This window comes from Microcebus murinus, chromosome 15 (genome assembly GCF_040939455.1).
Source record: "Microcebus murinus isolate Inina chromosome 15, M.murinus_Inina_mat1.0, whole genome shotgun sequence".
Lineage (NCBI taxonomy): Eukaryota > Metazoa > Chordata > Mammalia > Primates > Cheirogaleidae > Microcebus > Microcebus murinus.
Genome location: NC_134118.1, coordinates 10,947,651 through 10,968,133, shown reverse-complemented (window position 1 = coordinate 10,968,133; position 20,483 = coordinate 10,947,651). Strand labels below are relative to the sequence as shown.

General features: G+C 39.2%; 1 protein-coding gene and 1 pseudogene across 5 annotated transcripts in view; one reads left to right on the top strand and one right to left on the bottom strand.

Moving 5' to 3' along the window:
• Positions 1 to 3,809, bottom strand: part of MAK (male germ cell associated kinase) — a 57,392-nt gene extending 53,583 nt beyond the window's left edge. For 4 of the 5 annotated variants that reach the window (XM_020280115.2, XM_012753632.2, XM_012753631.3 and 1 more), the window contains exon 1: positions 3,565 to 3,760. The gene's annotated coding sequence lies outside the window, so the exon portion shown is untranslated. Of the gene's footprint in view, positions 1 to 3,564 lie in introns of all 5 variants that reach the window. The other variant, XM_012753630.3, reaches the window with a different exon arrangement.
• A 6,387-nt stretch (positions 3,810 to 10,196) lies between these two features.
• LOC105865205 (UDP-GalNAc:beta-1,3-N-acetylgalactosaminyltransferase 1-like) lies at positions 10,197 to 12,205 on the top strand (annotated as a pseudogene).
• The last annotated feature ends 8,278 nt before the right edge of the window (positions 12,206 to 20,483 follow it).

The window sequence follows — 20,483 nt, the reverse complement described above, 5'->3', positions numbered from 1 at the left end:
GTGAAACTCTTGGGCCAGATGTATTATGGAATCCAGAAATGTTCGTATTTTAGAGAAGTAATATAGTACATATACTATGTTATATAACACCCTCCAAGCAGCATCTCAATGTACCTGCAGAAAAATGTATGAAAAATACACTAAGTAGGTCGGGCGTGGTGGTTCATGCCTGTAATCCCAGCACTTTGCACTTTGGGAGTCCAAGGCAGGAGGACTGCTGGAGGCCAGGAGTTTGAGACCAGCCTGAGCACAAGCAAGACCACATTTCTAAAAAAAAAAAAAATAGAAAAATTAGGCAGGTGTGGTGGTGCAACACTTGTAGTTCCAGCTACTCAGGAGGCGGAGGCAGGAAAATTGCTTGAGTTTCAGGAGTTTGAGGCTGTAGTGAACCATGATTGCACCACTGTACTCTAGCCTGGATGACAGAAAGAGACCCTATCTCAAAAAAAAAAAAAGAAAGAAAAGAAAAAAAGAAAAGACAAGACAAGACAAAGCAAAGTAAATGGAGACTATAAATGGCCTCAAATCATTACACCATTCAGGTCTTGTTTTGTGAATTTGTATGAATTTATTTCTAAAATTTCATTTTCAGAGCTTTGTGGATTTCAATACTACAGATAAGGGATCATGAATCTGTATATATTAGAAGGGTGCAGGCAGACTTTTAAGGTTTCAATAGGTTCTGATTTTATTGTTATAATTAAAAGAAAACAAAGCACATGCCTTAATGTCTACCCTATTACAAAAATATTCACTAACTTCCTCCCATTGTTCTATGTTATTTCCACATTTTAAAGAGTTATTTCTCAGTACATACCTATTTATCATTCTTATTTTGCTTTGAAAAATATCATTCTGTTATAGGCTTTAATGTTTAGTTGCAGATGGTAACAAAATGTTTGGCACCTAAAATATCTCCAAGATATGCCTGTAGTTTGTTTTAAAATGCTTTCTATAATTTGGTGCTTTATCCAAAGAATATTTTTCCCTTACTGTAGCACTTTCATTTCCATAAAATAAAATCATACAAATTGCTTCTCTATTATATGCAGGACTTTAGGACAACAATGCTGTGTTGTAGTTGTTAAAGTACTTAAAGCTTCCAAAAACAGACTTTCTAGAAAAAGAAACATAAACATGGACAGAGAAGTACAGTAAAACTATGTTGCTTCCTATTTATAGGAATGTATTTGTTCACAAGGAACTTTAGAAGAACCTGGTGGGACCTTTAAATAGTAGGGAGTGTATATTAATTTAACACTCATCTTACTTCATCTAGATCAGGGGTCCTCCAACTTTTTAAACAGAGGGCCAGTTCACTGTCCCTCAGACTGTTGGAGGGCCAGACTATAATTTTAAAAAAACTATGAACAAATTCCTATGCACACTGCACATATCTTATTTTGAAGTAAAAAAACAAACAGGCAAAAACACCCGCATGTAGCCCGCGCGCTGTAGTTTGAAGACACCTGATCTAGACAATAATCTTTCCAAAGGCACATGTAAAATAATTTAGGCTATGCCAACTCCATAGCTAGGAGTCTGAAAAGAGGCCAAGACAGTAGATTCCATTTCTATTCAGGGGTTTCTTATTTTTGTCAGATTAAGCCTGAGCTAATGGTCTTAACAAATGCCAGCAAATGCTTCCTCATTTGCTTAAAAAATCATTATTCCCATGTACCTATTCACCGATAACACATAAACAACTACTTTTATCAGTGTAACACAGCAACTACTGATTATTAGTCAAAAAGCATATATGTAACCAAAACACAGACATCTTATGGTTCTCCTGCATAATATTTCTCTATAAGTTAATTCTGTTGACCTATGGAAAACTAATTCTGAAAAATCGGGATTAACAGTTTCTTATGTACTTGTGTATATATATTACATATATATGATATACATGAAACAAAACAAAACCCAAGTAAATGTAATATAATTATCCTCAAGTAATTTAACAGAATTGTTAGGACCCTGGAATTTTCCACAATCAAGCTATAATATTATTGGCTTTCCTATGGGTTAAACAAGCCTTATATTCTGATTTTTAAAAAAAGACACTTAGAGGCTCAAGTATAGATCTACACAAAATAAATGCCCTTATAATTTATCTCCCATTCTAGCTTTTCATATTTTTAATCTAAGTGCATAATTACCATTTTTCTAAGTGCACAACTGTTGTAAACTTGGGCTTTATTCTCAACAGCTTCTGCTAGCTAGTAAGGGATTTAGACAGGATTAAAGAAGATCAACACAGAGGGCAAATGAAGGGTAAAACTCATGTCTGCCAATCACTGAACAGATAAGGCTTGGAGGTCTCCAACTTGGCTTTGTATAGAAAAAAGGCATATAGAATACACTATAATGATGTCAATCCAAAGCTGACATTTATTTTTGTAATACAAAACAATAATTAACATTTTAATCATCACTAAGTTGCTTAAAAAGCAACACAGAAAAACAGATTTCAAACCAAGTCATATGTTTACAGAAATTAAAAGAGGAACGATTACAATGGGAAAACAAAGATTTTGTCTTAAAATATAAAAGCACAGTTCTCTGTGCTGACATTCTCCTATTATTTAAAAACTAACAAAACAAAAAACCCCACCCGGGTGAAGAGAGCAAACGTCCCGCCCAAGGATGGCTAGTGCAAGCAAGCGGCGGGTCAGGGGAAGTTTCCCCTTTTCCCATCCAGCCGCCAGGATGGAGCAGGGCGCGGGCGCGGGAGGCCGTGAAAAGCCGACCAGAGGCCAAGAAAGTAACTTGTGTCTCCACCACTATTTTGACTAGATGGGTTGTTTTTCTGATAAAAATGAGTTCGATAACTTTTGGTTCCCTGTATGAGAATTCCGTTATCATTAGCACAATGTTCCTTTTCAAAGATTATCTAAACACAATGGCATAAATATCTTTGCTTGTAGATTTGAGATCACCAACCACTAAAACCAGTTTCACTGCGCCCGACGCCGGACTCTTGACCTCAGTTAAAACGTATTATTCGCAGGAAAGGTGCGGTTTTCGTCACGCGCACTCTGACACCGCTCGGCAGACCCGGGCTCTGAGGAGACTCCGGCCCGGTGTCCCGCGGGTTTGCCGGGAGGGGCGTCCCGGGAACGCGTCCGCGCCGCGGGTGGGCGACCCCGGCTCCCGCGGCCTCGGGACCGCCCGGCGGCCCGCTGGGGGGAGGGGCAGGAGTGTGCAGGGTTCCGCTTTCACCTGCGCGTCACCTGGGACGCACCAGGGAGGCTGGATTTGAGCCCGGTTTCCTCTCCCTCCCGTTACACTGCGGAGTAGCTCCGAGACTCGGCCCGCCCGCAGCCCTTCCAGTTTCCCCTCCAGCCACGCGCGGGGAGGGGCGGCGGTGGGAGAGCGGGCAGCGGGCGGGGTTCGAGGCCGGCGGCCGCCCGCACTCATCCTCCCACAGCCGGCCCGCCCGCAGTCCGGCAGGCGGGAAAGTTGTCGCGCAGCCTCGGGAAAGCGACCGCAGTCCACGCCGGCGGACCCCTGCCCGCTCCACCCTCCCCACCCCGACCCTCCTCGCTGGTCCTTCCCTACCAGCGTCCGGGCCCCGTCTCTGCGCGGAGGTTGGCTGTGGTCGGACAGGGCGCCGAGGGGACATGCCAGGCCGGCCGCGCAGGTCAGGCTGGGCTGGGGTGGACGGAGGGTGGCAGCCCCGCAGCCCGCTCAGGATTACCGGCCCGCGCCGGCCGCTCACCTCTTTCGCTCCCTTGTGAAGCTTTGGCGTCCTGTGTGTTTCGTCTCCTAGGAAACGGCGGCGGCGCACAGGCTCCGGCGCCGGCCTACTCCCGCCCTGCCCGCGCAGGCCCCGCCTCCACGGGGCGGGGCTCCAGAGAACTCCGGGACCTTCTGCCATTTAGGTTGGGGCTTGGGAGAGTTGATTGCGTTTTAAGTTAGTACTTTCTCAAAAGTTGGCTGGTTTGCCCTTTCTGCTTTGTTATGGTTTTGCTCCCGTTCATTCTACAAAGTCTTTTTTTTTTTTGAGACAGAGTCTCACTAGTTACCCTGGCTAGAGTGCCGCAGCGTCAGCTCAAGCACTCCTTCTGCCTCAGCCTCCCAAGTAGCTGGGACTACAGACATGTGCCGCCATGCCTGGCTAAGTTTTTATATAAATTTTTAGCTGTCCAATTAACTTCTTTCTATTTTTGGTAGAAACGGGGTCTGGCTCTTGCTGAGGCTGGTTTGAACTCTTGAGCTCAAGCAGTCCTCCTGCCTCGGCCTCCCAGAGTGTTAGGATTACAGGCGTGAGCCACCATGCCTGGCCCAAAGTCTTGATTGTTCTTCAACGTTGTTCCTAGGCTGGGTAGGGCAACGTATTTGCCTCTTACTTGTACTTGTTTACTTAGATACTGCCTGGGGAAAAACTGTTTTTGTTTGTATTGCAGTCCCTTATGTTGGTCAATTCCTCAGGTGTGTACGTGGGCTGTACTTCTAAGTTTGTTTTCATTTATTCATTCAGAGAACATGCTCAGTACAAATCACAGGGTTACATAGTGGTAATTCCAAGATAAAGGAGTGAATGTGTGAATAAATGAGTGAACAGTAATGAGGCTAGAGTTATGAGAGGGGGGCACACTTGTGTTACTGAAAAAGTTCAGACTGGCAAAAAGGATCCATGAAACAGCAACATAAGAGATGGGAAAGTGATGTAGCCATTTAATAATTATTAGATGTCAGTCAGGCTGTGGGCCTTAATGTGTCAATGGGCAAGGCCAATGAAGAATTTCCCACAGAGCAGTGACATATACATGCAATATGGAATGGCTAAATGAAGCTATTTAACATATGCGTTACCTCAACTACTTATTTTTTGTGGTAAGAACACAAAATCTACTCTCTTAGCACTTTTCAAGTAAACAATATGTTATCATTAACTATAGTTACCGTAATATATAATAGATCCCTTCAACTGATTCCTCCTGTCTAACTAAAATTTTGTGTCCTTTGACGAATATCTTCCCAATTCCCCCGCCCCTCCCCGACTCTGATAATCACCATTTTACACTCTATTTCTGTGAGTTTGACTTTTTTACACTCCACATATGAGTGAAATCTTGTGGTATTTATCTATGCCTGGCTTATTTTACTTAACATAATGTCTTCCAGGTGTGTCCCTATTGTTGCAAATGACAGGATATACGTACATAATGAAATACTATTCAGCTTTAAGTTAGACCACATTTAATTTAAAAAATTTTCATCAGTTCCTGACGAATAAAGACATATATGTGAAAAGCAAAACCTTTAAATGTTTAGAAAAGTATATTGAAGAATATATTTATGGCTTTAGGATAGGTACAGATTTATTAAACAAGATGTAAAGGTGCCAACCCTAAAAAATATATATATAATGCTAAGCATCATTTTGGTGCCTGTTTAAATGCATCACTATTTAGAAAAAACAGGTACATTAGTAGATAAATGAAATTATAAATTATCTTCATAAATTGATTTCCAGATAGCAAATACTTAAAATTCATTATCCATTTATTGAATAAAATACTTATTGAGTGCTCACTACGTGTGATCCTGTTCTGTCACTAGGAGTACAGCAATAAAAATGACAGACAAGGTTCCTGGCCTCAGGGAACTCACATAGGAAAGCCAGGCAATAAATCATAAATATATAATAAAATTTTCTATAGTAATCAAAGGTCATGAAAACAGAGCAAAGTATGAAGATGGAGTGTGACTTTTCAAGGAAGACCTAAAGTAAGAATAAGCCCTGGGGAAAGAACTCTTGAAGTCTGTTAAGTTTCTGGCAAGTTTCTATCCTATTCAGGACATTTTTATTTTTGTTAAGGTAGTAAAAGTACATCTCATATTCAAAGAAAAATTTAGTGTTTATCTTTTTAGTATCCCAAAGAATTCTTTACCTCAAAGATTACAACTATCTTTTAATACTTCTGAATTTAGCTTTATAATGGAGTGGACATGCCCATATTTATTAATTTTGCACAGACTGAACATGGACAATAATAATTACAATAGTTGCTACCTTTTATTTAATACTTACTGTGTCAGGTACTTTTTATAAGTGTTGGACACATATTATCTCTTAATCCTTTTTTGATGAAGTAATTACTATTATTAATTCCCATTTTATCTGTGAGTAAGCTTATCAAACTAAGCCATTAAGGCCGGGCGCTGTGGCTCACGCCTGTAATCCTAGCTCTTGGGAGGCCGAGGCGGGCGGATTGCTCAAGGTCAGGAGTTCAAAACCAGCCTGAGCAAGAGCGAGACCCCGTCTCTACTATAAATAGAAAGAAATTAATTGGCCAACTGATATATATATAAAAAATTAGCCGGGCATGGTGGCGCATGCCTGTAGTCCCAGCTACTCGGGAGGCTGAGGCAGAAGGATCACTCAAGCCCAGGAGTTTGAGGTTGCTGTGAGCTAGGCTGACGCCACGGCACTCACTCTAGCCTGGACAACAAAGTGAGACTCTGTCACAAAAAAAAAAAAAAAAACTAAGCCATTAAGATAGTCTAGGTAGAAAGTGGAAGAGCTGGGTTCAAACAGACAATCTGTCTGCCAGAGCCTGTACTCTTAACTCCATACGAATAATCTCTGAGATATTCAGTGGTTGAATATATTGAATTTGGACTGAGGTGAATATTCATTAATGTGAAAATTGAGTCCTTGTTTTTATAAATGATTGATATGTTTGGTATATATTCTGTGGAGAAAATGTTTTGAATCTCTGAGAATTTGTAAAAATCTAGTTTATACCATTCAAAATGTTAATTGGCTACTATTTATGTTAATGGACTTATTTGGTCTCGCCCCCTCCCCTAAAAAGTAGCCTGGTTATTTTTTTGAAAGTCATAAGCTACTAACACTAGAGAAATTCAGGCCAGTTCAGGAAAAATCCAGAAATAAAGTGTTTTGTTTTGTTTTTTAGGAAAAGTGAAGCAAAATTTCAGATTTAAATTATGTCTTTTACAGAATCAGTTAGGTTGATAAGACTAGTTCTAGTACAAATAGGTAATTATAACATTTCTATCATGTCTGGGGTAAGGGGACCAAGTTTTTTGAAGTGGGAGTTCACTGGCCACCCCAGACACCCCCAGGTGATTAATACCTTAGGCAGACGTGAGGGATTGATGGAACGCTGGTGTGGAGGCTCAGACTCTGAGGAAACTCTAGTTTAGACAGCCTGAATAATGACAAAGCCATATGGAGTTAGCTAATTACATTGTTATTATCATTGAGTGGAAATTCAATATATATTTTATTTGGGTCACAATCATCCTGCATCAATTATGTTCTAAATTGAGAACAATGAGTAATCAATTTCTGGACTAGGTGAACTGATTTTCTGTGGATGTCTTGAGTTGCAAATTTGTGATCACTCTTTTACTAAAACCATATGCATATTATTTTCTATGCCTATTTTTATTTAGATGTTTATGCTTAATAGAATAAGAAATATTACCCCAGATTATCCTAAAAAGAAGGACCGGCTCCTTACTTGGAGATGGGGCCCCAGCTGAGCCTGCTGTCCATCATCATAAAAGCAGGGAAATTTGCTTTCCTTCTTGGAAGCAAGCAAAACACTCTAGAGGGGTTTCCCAGCAAAATAAATATTGGATCTCAAACCAAAAATTTTGAGAGATTGAGGAAGCTCAGGAGAGAGCCACTTTTTGGCTTGGCAAAACTCAGACTAAATCCTAGCTGGTACCTTAGCCCCAATGGGAGAAATTTCTATACGTCAAAAGAGGCTCTACTCTGAGGTGTCCCTTCAAGTGGTTGCCATTTGTCAACCCAAAAGAAGTGACTAAGGCACACTCTGAAGAAAAGCATATTTATAGAAGACATTAAAGATATCAGAAGAGGCTGCCTAAGACTAGACTGAACCCAGCTTTAGTTGCTGGCTCCACTCACCACCCTAAGGGTCTGTCAAGGAAAAAGAAGCCAAACTCTGTAAAATAAATAAAGAAGTTTATTCTGAGCCAAATTTAAGGACCATTGCCTGGAGCCACACCCAAGAAGCCTTGAGCAAATGGACCCACTGTGGTTGGGGTTACAGTTTGGTTTATACATTTCAATTGCACAGGAAGTATATGTAAAGTCATAAATTAATACCTGGAAGGTATGCATTCGTTTGGCCAGAAAAGGTGGGACATCTCAAAGTGGGGTTTTACAGGTTATAGGTGGGTTCAAAAGAGTCTTTGATTTGTAATTGGTTAAAGAAATGAAGCTTTGTCAAAAGATTTAGAATATTTTAAGTAAGGAAGTCTGCAAATCAGAGATAAGCCACCAGACAGATACTGGATTTAAGTGATCTGTTAATTGATGCCCTGCAGGTGTGATTTATCCTTTGTCTTACCTGGCCTTACATGACTCCATATCTTATGCATACTATGAGTAACTCCAAAAGGGAGGGAGCCTGATGAGGCCTGTCTGACCCCCCCTTCTCCTCCCAGCACAGCAACTTAGTTATAAGGTTTTTCTGGGGTCCCCTGGGCCAAGAGGGGGCCCATTTGTTCATCTGAAGTGTTTAGGATTATATTTTAGTTCACAAGGGGAACAGTGATGGAAGACACCCAGGGTGGAGCTCACATAGAAAATTCTTCCTTGCACTTTTCAAAGAAGAAAAACAAAACATTTTTATCCACTTTAAAAACGAGTAAAAGTTAAGGAAAAACATAGGGGTCCATGAGCTAGATGCAGAAGGTTGCGTCTTCCATGAGCACTGAATGTCTGCAGCTTGTCTAGGGGGAGGCGAGTGAGGACTGGGCACAGCCCCTCAATCTTTCTTGTCTCTCAGTTGAGCTGCCCTCTGAAAGGTAAGGCTCTGCCACTCTGCCTCGAAGCCCCACGGAGACATAGCCTCACTGTCCCAGAGAGACAAGTCTCTGAGGAAGTGAGCTGCCAGGCCTGAGGGGAGATCCTGGGAAGGAAATCAGAATCCAGGGTTGTCCTTAGATCCTGGGCTGGTTATGAAGCCAGGCTGACTTCATCCTGTATATTTATGTAAAATTAACACAACAAATTATACAAATTGCAGGTGTAATACTGAGGGTTTTTATCTCCATTCAGGAGATTTAAAAAAATACAATTAAAACAGGAAAATTTAACATAAAAAATTATTAATTTGTAAAAGATGGTCAACTGCGAAAAAGAGTAAAAGACAACTCTAAGGAATATGAGACTAACAATGCAGGGAGTAGTTATTATCTCCGAGGCTAAGGGAAAGCATCCAAGAAAGAAACACTTACTGGACAGGCTGTGGTGACAGCCCACTGGGTGGCAGAGTAGCTCTCCAGAGTGCCAATGGGGCTGGAGCTGCTCCACAGGCATCTGCCCACTGGAGCACCAGGGGGAGAAACAAGTTGCCTACTAGGGTACTAACAAAGCTTACAGGAGAGTAAGCACAACTGACAGCCACACCTCAGAAAGAAAAATAAGCACACTGCAATAAGATAAGCCCCTTCCTCTGCTAAGTCTTGCAATACACCTTCTTCACCTTCTAGTGACAAAATCTAACATTATTTTGGAAAGGAAAAAATGTTTACAGGATCTAGCTCAAATATCACAAATAGAACAAAGAATGGTGAATTTGGGGTTGAGAAGCAATAAATTGATAACTTGCACATATGCGGATTCATAAATGTTTACATATGTATATACACCTGTGCGACAACCATTTTCTTCACATCATAAAGTTCCCTAGTGCCTCTTTCTGTGAACACCCATTCTTGTTCTTCCAAACACAGGCTCCTTAATGTACCTCTCAGTGTGTGCCACCTACTTTGGAGAACACGATTCTGCCAGCTTTGCCTGACGTCTCACCTGCACCTCAGACCTGACAGTGTTCCCGTTCAGCACCCTCCCATTCCCCCCTATTTGACCTTCACTGTACTTGGCAGCCCCAGTTTCCTAGTTTCTGAAAATATGAAATCTGTGTTTCTCAATCTCCTTGTTAGTTTTCAGGCAATTTCTGAAAAGAGGAAAGGGGAATTATTTAAAACCAATAGTCCAGGCTCAAAAAATAACATAACCACAAATATTTGCCTCAGTGAGTTAATGAGTTTTCTAAAGAATTTAAAAACACTAATTTGAATTTAAAAATCACGTTAATACACTATTGAGTTTTTTCTAATAATGTTTTTCTAATACCTGCATTAAGATTTCTATTAAAGAACAATACAGGGAGCGAGGCCCGGGGCTTGGGCCTCAGCGGCTACCAGCTCCTGCACCATAGTTCATGGCAAATCTGAGTGTTTTAAAGCATGGACTACAGAAAACAACAAAAAACTTCAGCTAGTGCTTTAATTTCATCTGAAACTCTACAGGTATTGTTTGTGACAATTACATACTGCTGTATGTTCCATTGGGGAAACTGAAGGTCTTTGATTCAGAAGAAATAAGAAGACTCCGTGACTCACGTGCTTCAGCGCTGCCGTGGCTGGCCCCAGCTCTCCTGCCTGCCCTTCCAAGTAGGATGTCCCTGAGATCCCTCAAATGGAGTCTCCTGCTGCTGTCACTCCTGAGTTTCCTCGTGATGTGGTACCTCAGCCTTCCCCACTACAATGTGATTGAACGTGTAAACTGGATGTACTTCTACGAGTATGAGCCAATTTATAGACAAGACTTCTGCTTCACACTTCGAGAGCATTCAAGCTGCTCTCATCAAAACCCATTTCTGGTCATCCTGGTGACCTCCCACCCCTCAGATGTGAAAGCTAGACAGGCCATTAGAGTTACTTGGGGTGAAAAAAAGTCTTGGTGGGGATATGAGGTTCTTACATTTTTCTTACTAGGCCAGCAGGCTGAAAGGGAAGACAAAATGTTAGCATTGTCTTTAGAAGATGAACACCTTCTTTGTGGCGATATAATCCGACAAGATTTTTTAGACACATACAATAACCTGACCTTGAAAACCATTATGGCATTCAGGTGGGTAACTGAGTTTTGCCCCAATGCCAAGTATATCATGAAGACAGACACTGATGTTTTCGTCAATACTGGGAATTTAGTGAAATATCTTTTAAACCTAAACCACTCAGAGAAGTTTTTCACAGGTTATCCTCTAATTGATAATTATTCCTATAGAGGATTTTACCAAAAAACCCATATTTCATAACAGGAGTATCCTTTCAAGGTGTTCCCTCCCTACTGCAGTTGGTTGGGTTATATAGTGTCCAGAGATTTGGTGCCAAGGATCTATGAAATGATGGGTCATGTAAAACCCATCAAGTTTGAAGATGTTTATGTCGGGATCTGTTTGAATTTATTAAAAGTGGACATTCATATTCCAGAAGACAAACCTTTTCTTTTTATATAGAATCCATTTGGATGTCTGTCAGCTGAGACGTGTGATTGCAGCCCATGGCTTTTCTTCCAAGGAGATAATCACTTTTTGGCAGGTTATGCTAAGGAACACCACATGCCATTATTAACACCACAGCTACCAAAAGCCTAGAGAAGAACAGGATACTTTGTGGAAAGTGTTAAGTGTGGCACTGTGGAAAATTCATGGGAAGGTCAGTGTGCTGGCTTACACTGAGCTGAAACTCATGAAGAACGTGGAGGCTGGAGATTTAAGCTTTACTTGTGATCTTGTTTGACAAAAATCAAGTCAGGCCCCTTAAAGATGATATTCAGAAGAATTAAATATAAAGAAATTAGAGGTTTTGCTAATGAAATTAATAGGACCAAACAATTTGGACATTGTCATTCTATAGGATAGAATTTCTTAAAAGGGTTTCTCTGAATTATAAACTCATTGGTTCATAACAGTAAAGCAATGTGGAGTGTTATTTATTGAACAATCTAGTCACTTAAAGGTTTCGTGTGTATCGTATATGGATTACCAATTTAAAAGTATAGTTCTGTGTAAACAAACTTCATTGAAGTTATACCGAACAAAATTTCATCTGTTTTTTTGTCATTTAGAAGGTACTTGAAGATGTTGCAGTATTTCAGAGTTATCAATTATTATTGAATATTACTTTGAACTTCCTGAGTGTTTAAATGTTTTGATGATTTCAATACTGTGTAAATAGAATAGTGAATCACTGTTTATATTGAAATGTTTTTCTAGTTACTTCACTGAACAGTTTGTTGATAGCATTAGTGTGAAGTCATAGGTTGTTATTGTATATCAGTAATCTCTTGGACTTTGGTAAATATTTTACTGTGGTAATATAAAGAATTAAAGCAAGAAAAATAAAAAAAGAACAATACATTAGAAGGTACAAACTTTAACCAAATAACATCTATCTACGTAATTTTAGCCCACTTGGCTAAATGCAAATCCACTATTATAATAGCCAATGCAACAGAGAGGTTTTGCAGAAAAAATGTTTGTCATCACATAATCCATTACATAATCTGACCACTTCTTTTCTGTTGATATTAAATGAAATGCAGATGTGAAAAGCACATCAAGATGCAAATCAATACTGCTCTTTCCTGAAATCACTCACTGGTATATTCCATATTAGCATATTCCCTAAAATTTAATTGTAAACAGAGTAATTATGGTACTAAAGTTATTAAATACACAAAACAAGCTTGGAACTATATATATTCAAATAGAATTTCAGTGGCAGATCAACTTTTATATCTGAAACAATACCCAATAATAGTCAGCTCTGATGATAAAATGGTCCTCTGTTTTTCAGATAACATTCCAAAAAAAGTTCTGCAATGAATATTAAAATAAAGTTTTGTGAATAGATTTTAATTTTTCAATAGCTATATTTATTACAATATAATACTGTATTTAGACAATTGGCATTTCTCAAGTCTTGGATTCAAATTTGAAATTTTTTAAAAATCCTCTGCTGAAGAGAAAAAAGCTTGAATGAATCACAACGACACTTACACTTAATTCATCATATCTAAACTGGAAAATTGTAATGCTGAATAAAGCTCATTATACACTGGATGACTACTTATAAATTTTCCCTAAAATAGTTATGCATGTAAGCTCCTTTAGGGGGTCATATATTTTTATGAAATTTTCTTCAAAGTCATAAACTTCTCTGATGTGTTTTATACCATATAGAGACACAATGATTCAAGGATAATTTTGGACAAGCTGGACCATACATCATTCCATTAACATGATACCAACATATTTTTATCTCCTGTCTTCATAGTGTAAAGTCTTTTCTCACACATACCCTGCTCTATATATATTTATGGAAATTTTCCCATATCCAAAGATCAACCTCTTCCTCAGTTAGATATGACCTCTGAAGTTTCAGTACTGTCTGCACCTCTTATTGCATGGGATAAGTAAATATTCCTTGTAAGTTTATGAGCTCCCCGAATATAATAACTTCCCTAGTCACAATACATTGTACTTGGTAGGAATTCAATAAATTTATAAACTTAAACAGCAAATAGGTTAAGTTAGTTTTTTGCCCAAGTATCTGATATCTATGCTAAATATATATCACCCAATTGCAATGGATATTGCCACTTCTTTTAAAAGCCTAGCAACCACTCTCTACAATGACTATGTCAAACCCTGTTTATTCTTCCTCAAAAATTCCCCTCTCTAACTCATAATTTTCAGATGATATACTCTAGTTTAGAAATAGAAGCTTCATGGGAATTCCCTTGACTTTCCAAAAGCCAACCCTACAAAACCATCTTTGCCCACTTCAAGCCAATCCCAGCTTCCTTCTCTCCTGTCACAATGTGAAGAGGCCATCCTCCTCCTATCCCATCCTCTCCAACCTTCTCAGGACTTACACTATTCATCCTTCCCCCATATAGTCAACATCTCCCTCAACTGGATCCCTTCCGTCAGCTTTTAAATATGCTCATGGCTCCGCCACTTAAAAAATAAATTTTTTAATCGCCCTGCGATCCTTTCTTTTCCCCTTCCATGCCAAATGTCTCAATAACCATACGGACTTACTGACATTTCCTTTCTCCTCACCCCTCAACGCACCCCATCTGGGCTCCACCTCCATGACTGCGCCCTAACAATTCCTCCAGGAAGCTCCACACCCAGAATCCGGCTGACATTTGGAGTCACTCATTGGCCTGTTCAGTGGCACAACACTGTTCTTCTTTCTTTGTTTCTTGAAACAGTCTCTTCCTTTTGCTTTCACAATACAATGCTGCCCTGGAATTCACTCTACCATTTAGGCAACACACAGTTCTAGATAATTTGGGGGAGAAAAATGAGTTCTTCTTTTAAGATGAAATGAGCTTGTTCTTTCAAGGAGCTTGTTCCACTTTATGATATACAGTTTTCCAGGGCCGTATGTTAAAAGAGCAGATCACCTACCATTCTACAGCTTACACCAAAATACAAACTTTATTATGTGAGAATAAATTATATAAAATAAGAATATGCTATTAAGTAAAATTAAAATCTTTGGAAATTCAGTAAGAAGCATACACTTGAAAATATAAATGATTGATAATGTTTGGTCCTTTAAGCTAACAGATCTCAAGGACAGAGTTTATAGTCTTAAAGAGGTATATGTACACCCATGTGCTTAGCAGCACTATGCAGCAAGAGGTCGAAGCAACCCAAGTGTCCATTAACTGACGAATGAATAAACAAAATGTGGTATATACATAACATGGAATATTCTTCAGCCCTAAAAAAAGAAATCCTGACACATGCTACCACAGATAACCTTGAGGACAGTATGCTAATTGAAATAAGCCAGTCACAAAAAGACAAATACTATATGATTCCATTTATATGAGGTAACTGAAGCAGTCAAATTCACAAAAACAGAAAGTATAACAGAATGGTGGTTGCCAGAGACTGAAGGGAGGAAGAAAAGCAAATTGTTATTTAATAGCACAGAGTTTCAAATCTGCAAATGAAAATGTTCCGGAGATCTGCTTCACAACAATGTGACCACCCTTAACACTGTGGAACTGTACACATAGTCCTGGAAGGTGGCAGGTCTCTGATGGGGATGGTTTGCAGATACTTGGGATCTGAACGCTAACCTCCTGTTTTGGAAACAGCAGCCATGTTTTCTGTGGCCATGTTGGTCCCAGGGAGTGATGCTATGAGCAGTAGGTGCCTCTCTTCAAGTGGACTCTGTGGGCCAACTGATGAGCATCTCAACTGCAGCCCTGATGGCTGATGTGCAAAGTCTGTTGTGAAGTTTTCTGGCTTGTGTAGGACCCTTCAGACTTAGGGAGAGAGATATTGCCAATAATGACTAATATTGTCTGTCTCGCCACCCTGGTGAGTAGACTCAGAGTCACATTTAATTTGATTTAGAAACAAAACAAAATATGACAAATCTTGCATTGTGTGTTGTCAAATTAATTCATACTTATTAATGATTACATGTAAAAACAAGCCATCTGCTCCTCTGCAGACCAATAAATGAAACACAGAAGCCCAGGGCCTGGCCTTTCCTGCCGGCTTCCTCCCTGGCCCATCAGTCCATTGGTCTCGTGGTGTTGCTGAACATCTTGCCCCAGGCTGCTGCAAACTCCAGTCACCTTGCCTGGTGACCACTCACTTTTAACACAAGGGTTACCTCTTCCACATGGACTTCCCTGGACCCCTGTGATCCTGTAGCCTTATGTTGGTACCTCCAGATCACTTCCTATTTGTCTCCACACACAGAATCACTCCAGGTGCTTGCTGAATGCAGCGTCTTGGCCCTCCCTTATTTCAGTCCACTGAATCAGAATCTCGGAAGTCGGTACTAAGATTCTATATTTTTAATGTGTTTCCCCCCAGGTGATTACTATCCTTTCTTTACCCTCTGTGCTGGCCTGAATAGTGTCCTTCCAAAATTCATGCCCACCTGGAGCCCATTAATATGACTTTATTTAGAAATAGCTTCTTTGCAGATGCAGTCACAATACGAAGAGGGTATATTGGATAGGGCAGGCCCGAATCCAACGTCTAGAGTCCTTATTAGAAGAGGGAAATTTGGAGACACAGAGATACAGAGCAGCAACCGCATGTGCAGATGGAGGCAGAGAGTGGAGTGATGCATCTACAAGCCACGGAATGCCAAGGACTGCCAGCCGCCACTAGATGCTAGGAGAGAGGCATGAAACACATTCTCCCTTTGAACCTCTAAAAAGGAATCCAGCCTATTAACACCTTGATTTCAGACTTCCAGCTTCTAGACTGTGAGAGAATAAAATTCTGTTGTTTTAAACCACCGAGTTGTGGTACTTTGTTACTAATAATCCAATATAGCCTTAGGAAATGAATACCACCCCCACCTCTCTCTTTCCCTACCTTCTGTTAAGTTGTCTTCATTTCCCTTTTCCCTCTACAGGAAGTTATATTTCCTATTTAAATTATTTTCATGTTGTATTGGACATATGTCAGTTTTTTTGGTGGTTCCGTGGATGCTCTCTCTTTGGGGTTGTCTCTGCCTTGTATGTCTCAGGAGGCTGAGCCTATCTTTCTCAGTAAAAGTGAGAAAATTCCAGACCTTTGCTTTCCCTGCCTGCTTTGTAGCAATTGTGCAAGCATATCACCCCGGCCCCATAAGCCACATGTTGCAATGAGTGGGAGCTAGTGGCCCTAAGGAGGTTGTCACAGGGAGATGTCCTTCGGGGTCAGCAGTCAAAGCCACAGCGGTTTGAGTTGCCCAGGTGGCTCTGCAGGGGTGCTTGGGTGGCATGTATGACATCGAGGCGTGGGCAGTGCAGGTGGCTAGGCCTTGCTCTGCAGCCCGGCTGCAACATTGGTCCTGCTTGTGCTGCCCTTGGGCTAGATTCCTTCCCCTTCCTGAGATCCTGTGAGCTATCTGATATTCTTTTTAATAAACTTTTTTCTGCTTAAATCGGTTGGTTTCTGTTGCCTGCATCTAAAAAGCCTGATTGTCATGGGTGGGCATTCATATTCTTCTTTCTATCTTTTTTAAAACAAAGATGCTCGCTGAACAAACATCTAAAGACAAATAATAATAATAATCCTCAATTCTAGGATCTTAGAAAGTAGTAAGTGTTCCATCCTGTCCATGTTATTGGGATTCAGTTTTTTCATTCCACCTTAATTTTAACTAATTATTATTAGTTACAAATTAGTCATCATCAGTATATAGAATTCCTGAACAGACCCACATCCAGTACTGAAATTCAGGCAGCAATAAAATACCTTCCTACAAAAAAGTCCCAGGCCAGATGATTTCACATCCAAATCCTACCAGACCTAAAGAGAAAAACTGGTATATATCCTGCAGAAATTATTCCACAACATCAAGAAGGAAAGTGTCCTCCCCAGTACCTTTTACAAAGCCAGCATTACTCTTATAGCAAAGCCAGAAAAGAACTCAAGAAAAAAAGAGAACTGCAGATCAATATCCTTTATAAATATAGATACAAAAATTCTCAAAATATCCTAGCACAATGAATTCAGCTGCTCATGAAAAAAAAAAAAAAACCCATCATGACTAAGTGGGCTTCATCCCAGAGATACAAGGATGGTTCAACATACACAAATCTACAAATGTAATTCACCACATAAATAGAAGTAATAGCAAAGACCATATGATCCTCTCAATAGATGCAGAAAAAGCATTTGACAAAATTGAGCACCCTCAATGTCAGGAATTCATAAGAATCCTTAACAAAATAAGCACAGACAGGCCTTACCTCCAAATGATAAAAGTCATATATGACAAACCCACAGACAACATCATACTGTCAGGGAAAAACTGAAAGCATTCCCACTTAGAACTGGAACCAGACAAGGCTGCTCACTTTCACAACTTCTATTCATCATAGTTCTGGAAGTCCTAGCCAGAGCATGAGACAAGAGAAGGAATCTTGGGCATCCAAATGAGGAAGAAGACATCAAACTATCACTCTTTGCTGAAGATATGACTTATATCTATAAAACCCCAAAGATTATGCCAAGACAATACTGAAATTGATAAATACACTCAGGAAAGTGTCATAAAACAAAATCACTGTACTCAAATCACTAGCATTCATATACACCAATGACAGTCAAATTGAGAACCAAATCAAAGACTCAATACCTTTCACAATAGCAAAAAAGAAAATAACATACCTAGGAATATATGTAACTATACTGTAAGAAAATAACATACTAAAAGAAAATAACATACCTAGGAATATATGTAACTATACTGTAAGAAAATAACATACTAAAAGAAAATAACATACCTAGGAATATATGTAACTGTACTATGAAACACAGAGGAAGGAAATATCGGAGGACAAAGAGAGACAGAAAACCATTCCATGCTCATGGATCGGCAGAACCAACAATGTTAAAATGTCTGTATTACCCAAAGTAATCTATAGATTCAATGCAATCCCTATTAAAATATCAACATCATTTTTCGCAGATCTAGAAAAAATAATTCTAAGTTTCATATGGAACCAGAGAAAACCCCATATAGCCAAAGCAACCTTAAGCAAAAAGAACAAATTGGGAGGCATCAATTTACCAGAATTCAAGCTAGACTACAAGGCTATAGTAACTCAAACAGTATAGTACTAGCACAAGAACAGATATATAGACCAATGAACAGAACTGAGAATACAGATATAAAACTTTCTTCGTATAGCCATCTGATTTTTGAGAAAGCAGAGAAAAGAATACACTGAGGAAAAGAATCTCTATACAAAAAACAGTGCTGGGCAAATTGGATAGCCACATGTAGAAGACTGCAACAAATGTGACATTACAGCCAGAACATTATTAATAAGGCCTCAGGTTCATGGTATGTTGCCACTGATTTGACAAATGTATTCCTTTCTATTATAATTACAACAGAGGACCAGAGGCAGTTCAAATTCACATGGTAGAGACAAATTATTCTTACCCTTATAGTTTTGCCTCATGGTTATATTAACTTTTTTGTCATCAGTAATATCATAATCTGAAAATATCTTGACCATGCGAACATCCCAGAACATCACACTGGTGTCTTATTTTTAGGACATAATGCTGATTGAATAGTATGAACACTAATTGGTTACAGTGATGGAGGCCTTGGTAAGACACACAAACTGCCACTTCAGTGAAGGTTTTAATGATCTTGTGGTTGGGGCATGTCACTGTAATCCCTCAAAACTGTAAGATGAATTGGTTCATCTTACATGCTTTTTCACAAAAAGGAACCATAGCAAGTGGTAGGCCTCTTTGGGTTCTAGAGATGCATATGAGAGCTGTCCGGGAAGTATCCAGCCACATAATATGAAAAATTATATCACAGTGTCTGGACACTTTCTGGATATCCTTTGTATCTTACAGCATTGATTCTTAATGAGTGAGGGAAAGGGGGCAATTTTGCTCCCCAGGGGACTTCTGGCAATTTTCAGAGACATTTTTGATTGTCATAAGTGAGAATGCTACTGGTATCCAGTGGGTAGAGCTAAACATCCTACCATACACAAGACAGCCTTCCTCCCTAATAAATCAAGAAAGACTTATTTGACCCAATATGTCAATAGTGTTAAAGTTCATAAACTATGTTTCACATTTAAGACTACTCCTTATTTTTACATACCTCATAACACTACATAATGGAAGGCTAGTCTTTAACTCCTGGCCTCAAGCAGTCCTCCACTTCAGCCTCCTCAAGTGCTAGGATTATAGACTGTACCTGGCCTATAATCATACATTTTTAGCATTATAGTAGCCTTCAATAAAAACAGCCCATCTTGTCCTATTTTACCTTGGCTTTCTTTCATCTTCATCATACAATTATTCAATATTAAATCTTCTGGTGAAATTTGTGCCTTCTGTAAGTCCTTGCTAGAAACTGTTAACTCCTTTTCCTCTTACAAAATTATAGCTTTAAAAAGTTCTTCACTCAGATTGTTAGATAAAAACACAAATATTAAAACTAATCTTCTATAAATTATAATGGAAATATAAATATATACCATCATAACAAAAAACTGCAAAAGTTCAAATACAAATATATCAAGAAATGTGCAGTATGTACAAAAGGGGGAAAAGTGCCAAAAACTAATAAGGGTCATAAAAAAAAGTCTGAAATTTATAGGCATAGCTTTTATCTGGATAGACTGATTCAAGAGATTGATTCTCAGTTAAAATTAATTCTTTTATCCCAGTTATTTTCAAAATCTCACTAAGATTTCTTTTTAACTTGGCATAATGATCAAATAATGTAGAGGCAAACATTGCCAAGGGAATCCTAGGTAGCAATATGGAGGGGAACTTCGGAAGTATAATGAATAATGCAATATATGTTATAATTAAAGAAGTTAAAATAGTGGAGTAGTTCTGCCAGAAGCAGATCTTTCAATGGAACAGAATGAAAAGCCAGAAATAAAGAAAAATACCAATGAATTTAAGGCAAGATAACATGGGATTTTAAGCTAATGAGGAAAGATGGTTTTTTTTTTTTTTTTTTTTTTTTTTTTTTTGCTGTTTCACAACATCAGACATTACAATCAGTATCTGGCAAAGCCTGTTTTTTCTACACCTGCATCACCTGCATTTGGCTGTGTCTCACTGAAGGTGCCTTGGGTCACT